This window comes from Saccopteryx bilineata, chromosome 1 (assembly GCF_036850765.1).
Source record: "Saccopteryx bilineata isolate mSacBil1 chromosome 1, mSacBil1_pri_phased_curated, whole genome shotgun sequence".
In the NCBI taxonomy this organism is placed as follows: Eukaryota; Metazoa; Chordata; class Mammalia; order Chiroptera; family Emballonuridae; genus Saccopteryx; species Saccopteryx bilineata.
This window is the reverse complement of record NC_089490.1, coordinates 344,367,082-344,386,095: the sequence shown is the minus strand read 5'-3', so window position 1 is coordinate 344,386,095 and position 19,014 is coordinate 344,367,082. Positions and strand designations below refer to the sequence as shown.

At 46.8% G+C, this 19,014-nt stretch overlaps 1 pseudogene; it reads right to left on the bottom strand.

Moving 5' to 3' along the window:
- The window catches only part of LOC136319575 (uncharacterized), a 94,301-nt pseudogene that overhangs the window by 55,477 nt on the left and 19,810 nt on the right, over positions 1–19,014 (bottom strand).

The following is a 19,014-nucleotide window of genomic DNA, read 5'->3' as shown; positions in this document are numbered from 1 at the left end:
GCCGTCACCCAGGTGATATTAATGTGTGTTGGGGGTGGGCTAAAGGCAGGCAGAATCCTTGTAGCCTGGGGCTTGGTTTTAGGACTAAGCCTTTCCCACCCTTTTTGATGTGGGGTGGTACAATCCAATCATGCCTCAGAGAAGTGACTTTGTATTAGAGACTTCCCTGTTTTGTATATTGGATTAAGGGTTATGAATCTATACTATAAAGTGGGGGCAGAACAGGAGCTTGCTCTCTTGGTTCCTGAGATTAGCAGAGGAGAGAGCAGAGAGCAGAGAAAAGCCATGTGGAGGAGGCCAGGAGAAGTAGCCAAGATGGTGGAGTGTTGAGTGAGAAGCCAGTTTGTGCAGTTTATGCAGGGAGAAGGAAGGAGATGGGGTACAGAGGTGAATAAGTCTGGTGAGCTAGAAACCTTTGATTCTAGGAAACTCGGATAAGTCAGTAGCTTTGTGAGCACTGAATGTGAGTGGGTTTTGGAACCCAGTGTGTGTTTTTACTTGCCCGCCGGGTGCAAGCTAGGATTAAAGATGTTGGCCCATCAGTTTTTGGCTCCGTTGTTTCTTTACCAACTTTCCGAATCCAATGCGAACCTGCATGAGTGTTGGGCAAATGAGTTTGTAAATATGATATATGTGTTTGCTCGCTTGTGGTTTGTGTTGGGTGTGGGGGAAGAACTGTGGGCAGGCAGGGTTGTTGTAGCCTAGGGTTTAGTTTTGAGACTGGGCTTTTCCCCACACCCTTGACTGATTGTATGATCTTGGTGGTGCACTCTCATGAGGAATCCAATTATGCCTCGGATAAGTGGCTTTGTATCGGAGACTGCCTTGTTTGTATATTGGATTAAGGGTTTTTGATTTTCTACACTATAAAGTGGGACAGACCAGGAGCTGGCTCACAGTTCCTGCTATCACGATTGCAGGAGCTTCCCTGATCCCTTGCCCTTCATGGGAAAAGCTGGTTTTCTGCTTTTCCCTTGTCTTCTTTTGTAGTTTGCCTGTCTTGGTGAGACACCAATAAATAGGATGGCCCACCATCCTCCAACTCCACCATTTCTTTACCGTCTGCCTGAATCCAATGGGAACCTGCATATGAATGGCCACGATGGCGGCTCCTGGCCTTACAATGAGCCAGGCGGCTGCTGTGATAGTGGCCCTGGATACTGGCCATACATATACCTTTACGGTATCTAAGCAATGGGTGCGTGATTCCTTTGTTAAGGAATCCCAGGACTCTAGGAGAGGGGAGGAGGAGATTCGGTGGGGTCAGCAAGGGGGAGAGGTTTCCAGATCATTGGTTGTAGCTACGACAGATCCTGCTTTTCTTGCTTTGTGTTGCAAGTGGTGATAAGCAACCATTTAGAGAATTATGGGATATAGTTAATTTATAACTGGCTGACTCAGTTATCCCTGCTGGCTCCTTTCCTTGTTTTCTTCTGGTTTCTCCCCTCTCAAGGGAGAAGGGAGGCTTGCTCCCTCCTCAATACCTGATAACATACCTCTGAAATGTAAACTCAACATGCCTTTGAAATATAAAAGTAATCTTCCACTGACCTAGCCAAAAAACATGGGCAAAAAAAAATAAAATAAAATCTGTCTTACTTGTAATGAAATAAATGCAAATTAAAACAAACAAACAAAAAGAGTAATCTTCCAGACCTCTCAGGGTGCAGCCATCACACTCAAACAGAGCCCACAAATTCTCTCATTGTTATTATTATCATATCATGAACTATTAACTATCTTTTCCCTGCCTATGAGAAAGAAGTTTGTGTCTAACCTGACCAGTGGTAGTGCAATGGATAGAGCATCTGCCTTGGATGCTGAGGACCCAGATTCAAAATGCCAGCGTCATCCTGTTTGAGTGCAAGCTTGCCATCTTGAGTGCAGGATCTTGAGTGCATGGCTTGAACATGGGATTATCAACATGCTCCTAAAGGTCATTGGCTTGAGCCAAGGTCACTGGCTTGAGCAAAGAGTCACTGGCTTGGCTTGAGCCCCACTCCACCCCCCACCCCCCATCAAGGCATGTATGAGAAGCAATCAATGAACAATTAAAAGTGACACAATTACAAGTTGGTGCTTCTCATCTCTCTCCCTTCCTGTCTGTCTCTCCTTTCATCAAAAAAATATAAAAAAAGATGAGTCTATACATTTTACTTTTTATCCAATCCAAGAGATTCTCCCGCTTTGCTTTCTCCTGCTTCCTTAATCTGTCGTCAATGAATTTCATGCAAACCTACTATATCTTCCCCTTTAATTCTAGTAAGTGGTGCAACTGTCTTTTTCCAGAGCATTTTCTCAATCCATTGAGATTTTGTTTCCAGCAATAGTCTATAGTTTGGCTCAGATAAACTCACAAAAATTCTTACAGGTTTGGACATTTCTTCATTTGCTTTTTTTTTTTTTTTTTTTTTTTTTTTAGATTTTATTTATTCACTATAGAGAGGGGAGAGAGAGAGAGAAGGGGGAGGAGCAGGAAACATCAACTCCCATATGTGCCTTGACCAGGCAAGCCCAGGGTTTTGAACTGGCAACCTCAGCGTTTCCAGGTTGACACTTTATCCACTGCACCACCACAGGTCAGGCAGATTTGGACATTTCTTACGTTGACAACTGCAAACTTAATGCTGTGATAAAAGGAAGCTTAAGGTGTGAAAGCCAGTCTGAGGGTTCAAGGGCAGCTCCCTGTGGAGGGAAATCAGGGCTACATTGAGAGGCAAGTAGGAGCTAATGGGAGAGGATAGGGAAAGCATGCCAAGTAGAGAAAGCTGACCCAACAGAGTACACTGCATGAGGTCACAAAGTTCAGCACATTGTGTGCTCCAGTGCACAAGGAAGCTGTAATGTTTTCTTTGTTACTTAACTGACTTTCCTCCCAAACCACTCACCCCTTGGTTAGCAGGGGGAAAATGACCATGTCATCTAATGTGGTATAAAGCTTAGTTTGATCTGGTCACTTAAACAGTCCCTATAAGGAATATTCACTCTGTCTTGTATAAAAATGCTCTATTCCTCAGGTGGTTCCTACCTCCACTGCCACTCTAGGTGTGTATGTGTAGAAGGGGCCTTAGTGTGAGCAATCAGACAGATACCGGCTTGCCTTGAAGAGGCAGATGTGGTCTGTATTTCTCTAGGATGATCCTGTACCTGCCTGGTTACTGGGCTCCTCGAAATAATGAGCTGGGAGTCTTCTCTCAACCCACGTCATGCCCCAGTGGTGGCCCTGGCTGACCTGGCTACACCTTGGCTCAAGATGCCTGCAGAACCACAGTCTCTGCCTTGTCTTCCATTAACGCCCTGTGTAGTGGTCTCCCCTTAGCCTTTGTGTTCACCCTCCTGCTTTATTAGCTCGCTGGCTCTCAGTTCAACCTCCAGGTCACTTAATGCAAGACAGCCCAGAGAAACAAACCCTCAGGTTTTCTTCTCTTGGATCACCAATAAGTCCAAGTTACAAGGCTTACACACCCCTGTTGTTGCATGGTATTGCATAGAATGAATGTACCACCCCATTTGTACATTTTCCTTCACTTTTTCACTCTTATGAACAATCCTGTAATAAACATCTTGCACCTCCCTTTTTGTGTACATATGCAAGTGTTTCTCTGGGGTGGATACTGAGGAGTATATTCTTAGGTCAAATATAACAAGGTGTGTGTAGTTAAATTTCTGATAAGAGTCTGCCAGTTTGCCTCCAGAAAAGCTATACCAACTTTCATTGTCAGAAACTCTTATCAACATTGAATATTGTCAATATTTTTCAAAATTGTTAATCTGATGGGTGAAAACTAATTCCCCGATCAATGATCATTTTAAACTTTTGTTTCCCTGAGGAGCGGCAGGATGAGTATTTTTGCAGTGGAAATCTTCTTTATTTCTTTTGTGATTTCCCTTTTCAAACACTTTTTTCAGGTTTCTATTGGCTTATCTGTCTTTTCTTATTGATTTATAGTTATCATATTTCTATTTTCTAGACATTGATTTTTTTCTAATACATGTGGCAAATATTTCTCTTGATTTGTTGTTTGTATTTTAAACATTATATTGTCTCTTATTACAAAGGAGTTCCTAACTGATATGTGCCTAAATATAGCAAACTTATCCTTTAGGACTGTTATCTTTTCTTTCTTTCTTTTTTTTTTTTTTTTTTTTTTTTGTATTTTTCTGAAGCTGGAAACGGGGAGAGAGAGTCAGACAGACTCCCGCATGCGCCCGACCGGGATCCACCCAGCACGCCCACCATGGGCGTCGCTCTGCCCACCAGGGGGCGATGCTCTGCCCCTCCGGGGCGTCGCTCTGCCGTGACCAGAGCCACTCTAGCGCCTGGGGCAGAGGCCAAGGAGCCATCCCCAGCGCCCAGGCCATCTTTGCTCCAATGGAGCCTTGGCTGCGGGAGGGGAAGAGAGAGACAGAGAGGAAGGAGGGGGGGGGTGGAGAAGCAAATGGGCGCTTCTCCTATGTGCCCTGGCGGGGAATCAAACCCAGGTCCCCCGCACGCCAGGCCGACGCACTACCACTGAGCCAACCGGCCAGGGCCTCTTTTCTTTTTTTAATTGAAATAAAAATTTGCTCGGGTATCCAATCTGGACTTACTTGGGGAGAGCCCTCCGAAATTGTCCCCTGCACAAAAGCCTTAGTCCAATTTTTCCAGCAGTTAGAAAGCACCTGTGTCCAAGCAGCCTGTGCCACCGTGGCTCCTGCCTGCTACCCCTACCCCGCATCACCGTACGGGAACCTGGCCCCCCAGGTCTGACAGCAGAAGCAGGGCCCTCTGCCAAGCCAAATGTTCTTCCAAAGGGTCATCCTGCCACCTCCACACCACACTCAGATAATCACACACATACTTGGGCTCCTTGCCTGGCAGGTCCCCTTGTTGGGCCCATGGCTACCAGCAGTCCTAGCAAGGAGAGATTTGGCCTCCAATCTCCTTCAGATAAAAATTTAGTACCTTTCCCTGGCCAGTTGGTTCAGTGGTAGAGCATTGGCCCGGCATGTGGAAGTCCTGGGTTCGATTCCCGTCCAGGGCACACAGAAGAAGTGCTCTTCTGCTTCTCTACCCTTCCCCCTCTCCTTTCTCTCTATCTCTCTCTTCCCCTCCTTCAGCCAAGGCTCCACTGGAGCAAAAGTTGGCCTGGGTGCTAAGGATGGCTCCATGGCCTCTGCCTCAGGCACTAGATTGGCTCCGGCCGCAATGGAGCAATGTCCCAGATGAGCAGAGATTGCAATCCCTCTGGTGGGCATGCTGGGTGGATTCTGGTTGGGCACATGTGAGAGTCTAACTGCCTTCCTGCTTCTAACTTCTGGGGGGGAAAAAAGGGGTTTTTGGTACCTTTTTCTTCTTCGGGATCTGGCAGCTTTTCCTTTTCAACCCACAAAACACTCTAATTACATTCCCTCTCTCTGACCACGCTGCTCGTCCCACCCAGGGACAGGTTGCTCCATACTCCCTTCCACTCCTGTCAAAGGGCGGCTGTGTCTCCCAGAGTGGGCGGAAGAAGAATGCTCCAGCTCACACCCAGACAGCCTCAGCCCACAGGGAGGCTCTTAGGGGGCCCTTTCTCAGTTTTCCTTCCCAGGCAACCCCAGAGCCAGGGAGTCAACTTGCTTCCAGTGTCTGCCTTCTCAGCAACCTTGACCCACTACCCCTCGCCCCAAAGAACCCCTCACTTTCCTAGGAGAGCAGGTGCAGGGGATGTTCCTAATATGAAGGTTCCAAGAAAAGCCACAATTGGAGATTCCAAAGTTATTGTCTGCTTATAACTTTTCTCATTAAGGAATATATAATTTAATTCCTTACAAGACCCTCCTTCTGATACAAGACCCTCCTCCTTCAGTGCCCATCTGAATTCCACGGTGACCACTAAGACCTAGACATCCAGATAGCACACATCAGCCACTGTGCCTGAAATGCCGCCATGTGTGAACTCCATTCTACTGTGTAAAACCTACCCCTTTCCTCTCTGTTTCTCAAACGTTAGGGAGCACGGGAACCACCACGATAGGATGGAGTTTTTTCCTGATTGCATGACCTTTAGCAAGTTATTTCCCCATCTTGGATCACCTTTTTTTTTTTCCTCCATAAAATGGGGATAATCATCTACCTGCCAGGGCGATGATGAAGGGGAACAGAGTTACACATGAAGGACCAAGTGCAGTGTCCAGGTGAGTCCTGCTCTTTCCTTCTTCCATGCTTGGTCCTCTCCACTCCCACTCTTGCCAGAGGCCAGATCCTCTGCATGGATGGATCCAGTGATCGCCTTTGCTGTGAAACCTAAGCCAGGGCCGTGTTTGCTTTGGGTGACCCGGATTTCTCCCTGGCCCGTGACATTAGCTTCCCCCTCACCTTTCAGCCTGCAGGACCCCTCAACCCAAGACAGCAAATGACCCTGCAAAAAAATTAAACTGGAGGTCTGTGGTGGCACAGCAGATAAAGTGTCAACCTGGAACACTGAGGTTGCTGGTTTGAAACCCTGGGCTTGCCTGGTCAAAGCACAAATGGGAGTTGATGCTTCCTGCTCCTCCCCCCCCCCTTCTCTCTCTCTCTCTGTCTCTCTCTCTCTTTCTCTCCTATCTAAAATGAATAAATAAAATCTAAAAAAATAAATCTTTCTAAAAAGAAAAAAATTTAACTAGAGTCTCTTGGCTCAAAGCACTGAATTGGCTTACCAAGCAAGCTGACTGTTGGGTTTTCATTTGAAACGTACACTCGACTCAAAGTCTGAAGTCCAGTAATACATGATGGTCCTTGTATCTGAATTTTTTTTTAATCTAATGAGGTTCCTTTTGTGGGCACACAGTCTCATATACAAGCCTCATTCTCACTATACCCACAGTCAAGCCCACAGTCACACATACTCATAGCCAAGAATATATAATACAATCCAAGCAGTCTGAGTAGGGGGTGCAGTTGGCAATGAGTGGACAGGATACAGAACTCTGTGATGTGGGAGACATCATAATTCTGCACAAATGCGATTCTGTTTTAACTCCCACTCCAACAAGAGAGGGACACTTCCAGCTGGAAGGAGCTTTGATACTCCTCTCATCATAGCAACAATGGAAGATGCCTGCCTAGGAGACCCCTGACACAGGTTGGAGAAAGGGATGGGCTGGGTCAGCCCCATTCATGGGTGCACAGTGCAAACTTCAGGTTTCACTCCTGCTGTTGACAGAAATAACTCTGGTCAATTCAGGGCTTTCCCCCTCCCCTCCCGCATGGGGTGCTGGAGTTCTGGAGGTGGTTAGGGTGCATAGTGCCCAGGCAATGGCAAGAGCCACCTGTCTTTGGTCACCTTTGTTCCATAATGTCAATTCTCCCACTGCCCTCTCATTCCCACTGGGGCTTTGGTCACCAACATCTCTTCCTATTGGCTTGTGTTGAAAGGTCCACACTGTCATCTGATTAGACCCACTCTGACATTTGACATCTAACAAAAGTTCCTGCTTTGGCCTTTGTTCTAGAGCAGGTTTAGTCAACCTTTTTATACCTACCACCCACTTCTGTATCTCTGTTAGTAGTAAAATTTTCTAACTGCCCACCGGTTCCACAGTAATGGTGATTTATAAAGTAGGGAAGTAATTTTACTTTATAAAATTTATAAAGCAGAGTTACAGCAAGTTAAAGCATATAATAATAATTACTTACCAAGTACTTTATGTCAGATTTTTGCTAAGTTTGGCAGAATAAATCTTTATTAAACAACTTACTATAGTTAAATCTATCTTTTTATTTATACTTTGCATACATAGAAATTACATTAGTTAATTGAATTATTAGTGGGATCCCCGAGGCTGATGCTGGGAAACTAAATATTGAATATCCGGTTCAATTTTTGTGAGGAACAAATGAAGGTCTCCCCTTTCGGAAATATCCAGGCGGTTTCTTTCTTTTGTCATAATATGATTAATAGCACTAAATCCTGATTCCACAAGATATAGGTAGGGAAAGGTATCAATAAACTGAATACCATTTTTCACATATTTGGATATAAGACCAGCATTTTTTTTATTTTGCCATAGGTTTTCATATCCAGCACTGTCGAATTTATGTTTACTTTCTTCATCATATCTAATTTTTAACAATTTTTCTTGGCAAGTTGTATCAGCCTCTTCAATATTTGTAGTAAAAGGATTTTTCATCCAGGGATATACCTTCAATTTCAACATATCTTCAAATCGTTTTTCCATGTCCAATTTAAGTTCGTTGAGGTGGCTACTGAATCTGTCAATATCCTCTGGAATTACATCATCTTTATAGGTGATAATTGAGGAAACTGATGAAATTTTCTCTTCAATAGATTATGACGAAGTAGTTCAAATTTGTCAATAAATAATAGTACAATACTTTGGCAACCTATAAGAGTTTTATTAGCTCCTTGAAGCTGCAAATTGACATTGTTAAATCTCTTGAAAATATCTGCCAAGTAAAAGGCATCATTCTTTACTGTTTTTAACTGTTGACAGAGATTGATCTCATTATTACTTTCAAAAAATTATATGACACTATCATATAATGCTACAAATCTAACCAAAGATGTACCCTTTGACAGCCACCGAACTTCTGTGTGCAAAAGTAACTTAATAAAATCTTCATTATGTCCTGGCAAAGCTGCCGAAACATTCTATCATTCTTTGCATTGGATTTGATCTTGTTCATGGCTAGAATTATTATAGTTAATGATGAATAGAGACTTAAACTTAGATGTTTTCCTACAAGATGTTGTCTGTGCACCACACAATGAATACATAAAACATTTGGCACTTCCTGCTTCAAATAAGCAACAAATCCATGATAGTGACCTACCATTGATGGTGCTCCATCAGTAGTGCATGCAACAATACTATTCAAAGGAATATTATTTTTTGTAAAGTATGTTCTCACAGTATTAAATATAGGTAATCCTTTTGTATATGTGATGAGATTTATTGCAAATAGCATTTCTTCTCATAATATATTGTTTTCATCAAAATAGCGTACATATGCCATCAATAAAGCATCATTATCTGCAATGGTAGATTCATCCAATTGCATGGAAAATGAAGAGTTTTGAAGAATACATATAAGTTTGTTTTCAACATTAACTACAATTTCATCAATTCATCGCTTTACTGTGCTATCGCTTAGGGGCAACGTTTCTAAAATTTGAGGTATATCCTGATGCATTACGTTGAGATAAATTCTTTTATAGAGGGTATTATTACAGTTTCTCCAATATTATCACTTTTATCACTTTTTGCAATTATTTGTGAAATGTGATAAGTGGCAGTTAATCCATGTTTGTTTGTTGTATGTTGTTTCTTTTTATTTTAAAGAGACAGAGATAGATAAGAACAGACAGACAGGAACGGAGAGAGATGAGAAGCATCAATCATTAGTTTTTCATTGCGACACCTTAGTTGTTCATTGATTGCTTTCCCATATGTGCCTTGACCGTGGGCCTTCAACAGACTGAGTAACCCCTTGCTCAAGCCAGCGACCCTGGGTCCAAGCTGGTGAATTTTTGCTCAAACCAGATGAGCCCGCGCTCAAGCTGACGACTTCAAGGTCTCGAACCTGGGTCTTCTGCATCCCAGTCTGATGCTCTATCCATTGTCCGGCAGTTTCTGTCATAGAAAGAAATGTTGAACCATGGAGTTCTTTGTCTATAGGGTAATAGAACGATGAACTGCTAGTTTTTGGGTGACAATAGCGGTCATAAACTGCCAACTGGATCGGGCGGTGGGTGTGGACCCCGGGTCAGGTACCTGGCCACTCGCAGATACGGGCCAGGTGGTAGCGAAAGAGGTCGGGTGCGGTCCCAATACAAATGCCCTGTAACAGAGTCTGACCGCTGTCCTGATCTTGACTGGTCAACAGTTAGTCGATTAGTATGTAATCGGGGAGCCGTTTGGTTGCTCCGCTACAGCCTACTATGAAAGCTGGAATGCCCACTAGTGGGCGGTAGGGACCAGGTTGACTATCACTGTTCTAGAGGTTTGTGCATATCACAGATACTGAAATACAGATATAAATATAGATGATAGATAGATAGATAGATAGATAGATAGATAGATAGATAGATAGATAGTCTTTAAGGAATTGGAAGTGCACAAGTGATTGAGCAAACAAAAAGACCAGAGAAGGAAGTAGGAGACATATTGCCCCAGCCCCTCTAGGCCAGGGGTTCCAGGGCTGAATACTCAGTGTGTGAGCATCAGGCACTCCTGTGTCAGACACACTGAGATGTCAGGAGGCAAAGGAGCATCAGAGAAGTCAACCCCTCAGCCCTCAGCTGGTGGGATCCTTTGGGTCAGGACTACCAGTGCCATTAACCTCATGGCAAGTTGAGCACCCAGAAATAATGAGCTTGGAGGGGTTTAGGTGCAGTAATTAAATCAGGTCCAAAAGGAGCAGGCAGTAATTGAGTGCAGGGAAATGAGGCAGCAACCTCAGGTCCTGAAGGAAAACGGAAATACAGAGGCATTTATGTGGGCCTGTCAAAAGCTCTGGGGATGGTATGGAGAAGGGGTCAGGAGTCCACAACTGTAGCCTCCACTCAGACTCAGCAAAACTCAAAGCTGGAGGTCCCAGAAGCCTCTGCATAGCTGAGGAGGCAGGCCCAGAGGGAGGCAGGCCCAGAGGTAGGCAGAGGCTCCTTCACGGGCGTGTAGCTGAGCTGGAGTAGAAGCCAGGTCTCATGATAAATGGGCTCTACTACCTCCTCCTGTACCCCAGGAGTCCTAAAAGTCTGGGGCTGTGACTCACATGACTAGGGTTTTATTTCTTCATCATAAGATAATGATGCTAATGAGACCAAGGCACTGAGTCTCACTTTGACCCTGACTACAGCTCACATCCCCAAAAGACAAATATAATCTTAATAATAATTGGTCAAATTAGCAAAGTTAGCAAATAAATTTTCTGCTGGTTGATTTTCTGCTGGTTGGACTGCTTTCATCTCATCTGACCCACCCTCAGACCTATACAAGGAAGCTGGCAGCCCAGAGCCCATCTCAGGATGACTTATCAGTGGTTTTGAGCAATCCAAGAATAGCTGGGTTCCACACCTTCCTGGGTCCTGAGCACCCAGGATAGAGCTTGATCAGAGGCCTCAAGGATGCCTGATCAATGAATGAATAAATGAATGAATGAACTGACAATATCTCTTTTGCCTAGAATAATATCCTCATACCTACAGCAGAGCCTCACACTGAACAGAGCCAGGAGTGACATATAAGGTGGGTGGGTGGTGTCTTCCTTTTGCCCCTCTAGATCTGTTGTCTGCCTTTCTACACCCTGCTCTATGCCTCAGATGCTGACCTGAGGGACTGCACCAACTGGCTCCAGTGCCTTTTGGCTTCTGGTCAGGTCTAGCAAAGGGGAGTCCAGCAAGAGATGGAAGAATGAGAGGAAGGTAGGAAGCCAGAGTGCTTATTCCCCAGGCTCCTCTCTGAGTGGTGCCTCAGTCTGGTGCATCTCTGGACAAAGGGCACCACTCCTACCAGGTCCCTCTCCACAAGACTCTCTCTCCCCAGGTTTCATTAATATCTCCCTTCCTCACCCCTTCAGGTTCCAGGTAATATCAACTTTGCTTTTCCTGACTCTAGGATGCTGCAGGATCCTGTGTGGTTCCTTTCACACCACCCTCTCCTATCTTTTTTTTTTTTTTTTTAATTTTCTGAAGTTGGAAACAGGGAGGCAGTCAGACAGACTCCCACATGCACCCGACCAGGATCCACCGGGCATGCCCACCAGGGGGCGATGCTCTGCCCATCTGGGGTGTCGCTCTGTTGCCACCAGAGCCATTCTAGCGCCTGAGGCAGAGGCCATGGAGCCATCCTCAGCGCCTGGGGCAACTTTGCTCCAGTGGAGCCTCAGCTGCAGAAGGGGAAGAGAGAGACAGAAAGGAAGGAGAGGGGGAGGGGTGGAGAAGCAGATGGGCGCTTCTCCTGTGTGCCCTGGCCGGGAATCGAACCTGGGACTCCTGCACGCCAGGCCGACGCTCTACCACTGAACCAACCAGCCAGGGCCACCCTCCCCATCTTTATGCGTGGTCCCTTTATTAAGCCTACTTTGAACTATCCTAATTAAGTGAGAATCTGTTTTCTACTGGGATCTGTCTAATACAAATGGGTAAGTGATTGGATGGATGGATGGATGGATGGATGGATGGATGGATGGATGGATGGAACTAGTATAATGTAGTAGTTACTCCAAGTTTTATAGCCTGAATTTGTATCTTAACTCTACCATTTATTAGGTGTCTGAACTTAGAAAAGTTATATAATATCTCCAAGCTTTTTTTTCCTCTCTGCTGTAAAATGAGAATATAAATAGTAATGTACTCATAAGGCTGTTGTGAGGATCAAATGTGGGAATAAATGCAAAGAGCTGAGCATCTTGCTTGGCACATGGTAAGTGCTCAGTAAATAGTCACAGTTGCTACTCTGGCTGGCCAATCAAATGGTAAAATGAAGGCCCATAATGCTTCCCTCAGGAGCCACCTCAATTTCATGAACCAGGAGGTCAGCCTAGGTCATGGTGTACAACACATATAAGCTCTTTCTTTGGGGTTGCCTGACTTCACCCCCTTCCCCGAGCCTGGATGTGGAGAACGCTGTTGTTGTTTTCACTCCTCTCCTCTGAGCTGGGGGGTGGGGTACCTGAGGTGGGCGGACAGACAGCTCTTTCTCCTGTTGGGCATTACCATGGGTTTGGTCTTCTTTCTTTAGAATGGGAGTGGAGGAACATGACTGAGTACTCAGTGACATAAGTGACTGTGGCAGTTCAGGGGAAACTGTAGACACTGCAGCCCCCTAGCAAGCTTCCAACTCCAACCTTTCAGAAGATCCAATAAAGGTCAAGAGCAGCAGGCCTTTCTGTTGAGGGGCATCTCAGGCTCTGAGCTTCCCAGGAAGGCTTTCGAAGCCAGTCTGAGGCCAGGCAGAGAGCACACACCCTGTCACTAGGAAGGCAGCCTCCTACCCTACCAGGAGCAGCGCTGGACTCCTGGCACACTCACTTGGTGCCTGAGAGCCACCCACCCAGAGCCAGCCACACATGCGCTCTCCCATCCCCACTGTCAGTGTGGGTTTACTCGGACCCCCTCCGAACCAAGGGCCACCCAGACACTGGAAACACATATGAGACACACGTAGTCCCAGCCTTCAGTGCACGTCACACATCCAGAGGTGGTCAGAGCGAGAAATACCATATTTCCTCCCGTATAAGATGCTCCCATGTATAAGATACCTTAATTTGGGGGCTTGAAATTTGAAAAAAATGTGTTACATAATGTTATTAAACTCAAGTTTTATTCATCATAAAATTCATACAACTCCTCATCACTGTCAAAACTCCCATCCATGAGCTTGTCCTCATCTGTGTCTGATGACAAATCATTGTCTTATATATTGCCTCGTCCTCAGTTCCATCTATGGCATTTGAGATGCCACACTTCTTAAATGACTTAACAACAGCTATATAAGATGCATCCAGTTTTTAGACCCCAAATTTTTTGAAAAAGGGTATGTCCTATACATGAGGAGATATAGTAGTTGAGTTCCGCCCCTCCCTTTACAGATGTGAACAGTGACTCCAAGAGAGGGCAGACACCTGCTCAAGGCCACCCAGTGCTTTGGGACAGAACCTGTTCCAGCCTGGGTTTCCCAATCACCAGACCAGGGTTTTTTCACCTCTTGCGTCACCATGAGTTTTAGGACAGAAGACAATACGGGGCGGCTTTTGGCTTGGTGGTCAGGAAATTGAGGGATCTTAGAAACTGATCTGAATTCAAGGTCTGGCCCCACTACTGACTTGCTAGAAGGCATTGGCAAATCACCTGAGCTCTCTCAACCTCCATTTCTCTGGCTTTGAGATCAGAATAATGACACCTTCCTTGCAGAGAGAATAGAACGCCCCGTGTTGTGCCTGAATAGCATGTATTAGGTTGAACCATAAGAAATTGTTAGTTTTTCAAATAATGACTTCACCTAATAATTCTCATTTTATTAGTATTAGCATAGTCATCATTAACTGTGTGTTCTTGCACGTATTACTTTATATCTGTCTCCTCATCTCCCCAAAATGGCACAGAGTAGGTCCTCACTAAAGCTTAGTCACCTCCATCTCATTCCCCTTCTCATGCAGTCACTCTTCTGTGGATAGCCACAGGGGACCCTGACCTCTGTGCTGAGAACCACAGCCCCGTGGGGATGAGATGGAATTGTGACAGAAATGGGAGAAGAGTAAGGAGCTGGGTTATATAATCATCTTCTCAGAAAAGTTTTTCAAGTTAAAAGAAAAAAAAAAACAGGTCATGCTTTTAAAAACGTGACACAAGGCAACCCTAGCAAGTCATGCCTGGGACTTCTGGTGGACTTGGGGGACCGGAGACCAAAGCATTGCAGATGGGGCCTCTCCCTTTCCCATTTTCCCTGCCAACACTCTTGCAGACTCCCTACAGGATTTAACAAAAAGTTAGTTCAGTGTGTTCTGGGTCACAGCTGAGCAAACAGCCAAAATGTTCTCTTGGCAGCTGGATGCCACCTGGAGCCATAGCAGAACCAAAGACTGCAGAGCTGGAGGGCCCCAGCCTCTCTGAGTCCAGCCTTCTGCCCCTGGATCGGAGGCTGTCAAACACTGAGGGCAGAGGCCACTGCTCTCTAGGGATGGAGATGCCACCCCACCCCTAATTTCCCCTGCAAGGTTTTCTCTCATGCCAGTCAGGAAACCCTTGTGTCCAACCTCAGCCCTTCCTTTCTTTATCCAGTAATCAATAGCCCCTGACAGCATATTTGCTGGCCTCAGGGACTCAGGGACAAACAGAAGAGCCCTGTAGATTCCCTAGTCAGCCTCACTATTTCACACCCAACTCCTCCACCAGCCTCGACTCAGGTGAAGGCAGGACCCAGGTAGCACAGGGCACATGGGAGGTACTTCCTAAGTAGTTGTTCAATATTAAATAAAGGGATGAACAAATGAATGACTAGTTAGATTCCATAGGAACATTTTCAGTAACAACAAGCTCAGTGCTTTGCAAGTTGCCTTTTTCCCTGGAGAGAGCAGGTTGGAAGTGGTGGGCCTCCGATGAGGCAGGGGCAGCCCCCCCCCACACACACACACATACACACATACCGCCAGGTCTCCTGCCACTTCCATTAGAGAGACTATGAAACTTCCTTCCCACTAACCAGGAGCTGGGGGAGCCCCAGGTCTGGAAACTCCCTCTTGTCTGGCTCTGGGCTTATCCCATTGTACCCCACCTCTCCCTTAGGCCTGGACATAGCACTGTTTCTTGGAAGGAGGCAATGGCCGATGATTAGAAGTTCTGGAATTCAGCACAGGAAGTAGTTATTTGAACAGAGGAGAAAAAATGCTGACTGAAGAGTTAAGAATTCTGGATTCTTTTTTTTTTTAATTTTTTTATTTTTGTAGTTTTCTGAAGCTGGAAACGGGGAGAGACAGTCAGACAGACTCCCGCATGCACCCGACCGGGATCCACCCGGCATGCCCACCAGGGGCCATGCTCTGCCCACCAGGGGGCGATGCTCTGCCCCTCTGGGGCGTCGCTCTGCCGTGACCAGAGCCACTCTAGCGCCTGGGGCAGAAGCCAAGGAGCCATCCCCAGCGCCCGGGCCATCTTTGCTCCAATGGAGCCTTGGCTGCGGGAGGGGAAGAGAGAGACAGAGAGGAAGGAGGGGGGAGGGGTAGAGAAGCAAATGGGTGCTTCTCCTATGTGCCCTGGCCGGGAATCGAACCCGGGTCCCCCACACGCCAGGCCGACGCTCTACCGCTGAGCCAACCAGCCAGGGCCAAGAATTCTGGATTCTGATCCACACAGGCATGGGATGCAGGAACAGATAGAGCTGTGTTCAACTGCAGCTCTGATGTTTAGGAGCTGTTTGATCTAGCAACTCACTCTCCTCACTGAGCCTTGGTTTTCTCTTTTTAAGAGGGGATAATACAGCGGTAGAGCGTCGGCCTAGCGTGCGGAGGACGCGGGTTCGATTCCCGGCCAAGGCACATAGGAGAAGCGCTCATTTGCTTCTCCACCCCTCCGCCGTGCCTTCCTCTCTGTCTCTCTCTTCCCCTCCCGCAGCTGAGGCTCCATTGGAGCAAAGATGGCCCGGGCGCTGGGGATGGCTCTGTGGCCTCTGCCCCAGGCGCTAGAGTGGCTCTGGTCGCAACATGGCGACGCCCAGGATGGGCCGAGCATCGCCCCCTGGTGGGCAGAGCGTCGCCCCATGGTGGGCGTGCCGGGTGGATCCCGGTCGGGCGCATGCGGGAGTCTATCTGACTGTCTCTCCCTGTTTCCAGCTTCAGAAAAGAAAATGCAAAAAAAGAGAAGGGATAATAATATCTGCTTCAGCAGGTTCCTGTGAGGATTGCATGAAGAACAAGGAGAGTAGATATCCAGCCAGTATACAAAGATGCTAAGTTACTGTGTGGTCAATAGCTGCCTCTCAGAGCTCCCCTAAGGGCCCCTGACATCCAGCACACCACCCTACTCCCAGGACCAAGCAATGAAAAGGTTAACATCTAGCCCAGTAGTGGGTCTCCAGGACCCTGGTGACCCTCTGACTGGTTGGTACCCATATTAAACTAATGGCTATACAGAAATTCTCTGTAAACTGCCAGTGCTGGTGAACCCCCAGATCCACACCTCCTGCTCAGGTCCCTCCCCTGATGGTGTTACTCAGCCTGGCCTCCCGGGTTCCACCTGGAAATCGCATAGGCGCGGCATGCTACCCACTTCCAAACTGAACTGAGTCCTGCTCATCCATCCCAGGAACTGGCTCCACTCCTGCCCAGCTGTTTCAGGTAGCTTTCTGTCCCCTCCCTGGCAATCGTTTCCTCTAAGTCCTCCAGACCCATCCCTTTTTCCTGTCCCCACCCACCTTGTGTCATCATCATTCCTCTTCTAAATCAGAGCAACCTCCTCACCGACCTCTGGGCTCCAATCTCTCCATCTAGTTCATTCTCACACTGTGGGCAGAGCTACCGTCCAAAAGCAATGGTCTCTCTTTGTCCCCTCAATGAGAGGGCAGCCATCCCTGACAGCTTTCAGTGATGGTTGTTGCAGGTTGGGGTTCCTGGGCAAGGGAAGTCTCGGGTAAAGATTTGCTGGCAGAAGGTTTATGGGGGTTGATCTCAAGATCAATACCTGTGGGGGAGTGACTGAAACAGGACTGGGCAGTGGGACAGTTTGGGCTGTGATGCAGACTCTACAAGGGCCTCAGCCCACCTCTTGGGGAGCTCTGGAGCTGGAATGACTTTTCATAGTTGTCCCAAATTGAGGCACGGGGGCTAAGCCTTCACAGCCCTAGATGGACTAATCACTGGATGCCGGCCTGTCTCAGGGAAGAGGAGTAACATTACAGGAGGGGTAGCCTTCAGCCTAAGGTACTAGAAGGAACAGAGTTTCACTGTGAGTTGTCAGCCGTCATTAGGACGAATGCTCCCGTCTGCTGGCAGCGGCATGGGAAGCTGGGCAGTGTACCGCAGGGCCCACTACGAAGCTGCTTTGAATCGAGTAGATACTCAGGAATGTTTGTTTCGTGATGCATAGAATGTCATTGCCTTCAAGACACATTTTGAATGTCTTATTTGGCACACAAGGCTCTTCATGATCTGCCCCCAACATCCTCTCCATTCCACTTTTAACTCTCTTCCCCCCTTGCTTTCAACTTTCCAACCATCATGTGCTTCTTGCAGTTTCCCAACTCAACATGCTATTCACTCCTCTCTGCTTTGCACATGTTATTTCATCTGCCTGGAATGCCTTTAAGTGGAGAGAGAAATCCTATCCTCTCCTTCCAGCCTCTTCCTACTTGTCTATCAAGACTCAGGTTAAACTCTGCCTCTGCTGGGAAACCTTCTACTATTCCTCCAAACCTGGTGCTCCCACACACCCAGGGTGCAGCTGTTGGGTGCTGATCTTCGTCCAGGCTCAGATCCACAGTGCCTAGTGCCACGAGGGTCCTCAGTTACTTAAGACCCATTTGTGGAACCAGAGTAGGAGAGTCTCAAGAAATGGTATCCAGGCAGAAGAAAGAGTCAGTGCAAAGCTGGGAAGTGGGAAAGTACCCACATGCTGGGAGAGGACACAGCAGTGTCTCATACTGTCCAACATAATTGTTGTCATCCAGTTGCTTCACTCACTGCCATCATCATCGTTGTCGTCAAGGCTGCAACACTGAGTTCTTACTACATACCAGGCTCTGTGCCAAGTGCTTTACAGACACACTTCCCTTTAATTCTTGTTTTATCCTTACTATCAATAACCCACAATAGTGGGTCCTATTATTATCAACAGATATGGAAACTGAAGTGCGAGAAGGTTAAAAACTCAGACCAAGGACACGCAGCTGGAGAATGGTTTGTCTGACCTAAGGACTCTATTCACCTCACCAGCAGGCAGCTGGGTCACACTGATCTCACCCTCTCCTGCTCCTCCCATCACATCACTGACTAAATGGAAGGACATCCCACTGAGGACGTAGGATGGGCCCAGCTGCTGCCCCCAGAGACTGCGGAGAGGCCTTGGGAGGGGCTGGGGGAGGACATTCAGAATCACGTCTGTCCTTCTAGATCAGACCAAAACTGTGTTTGATTCAGCTATTTATGAGTGTTGCTGGAATGTTTGTCTCCTCCTTCTGTCTGTGAATAAGGAATCTGGAGCCCTGAAGGGGAAAAGCCCCATTATAGAGCCAGACATTGTACAGCCTGGACTCAGGGATCCCAGACCAGCGCTGTGCCACTGCCAGACTATCTAATCAAAGGCCATCTTTCTTTAAAAAATATTTTTATTTATTCATTTCTTAGAGAGAAAGAGAGAGGAGAGAAAGAAAGAGAGAAAGAGAGAAATAGAAGGAGAAGGAAGCATCAACTCCCATATGTGCCTTGACCTGGCAAGCCCAGGGTTTTGAACCAGCGACCACAGCGTTCCAGGTCTACATTTTATCCACTGCGCCACCACAGGTCAGGCCACAAAGGGCATCTTTAAGGGGAAATCTAAGGGTGCTTGGAAAACCCTT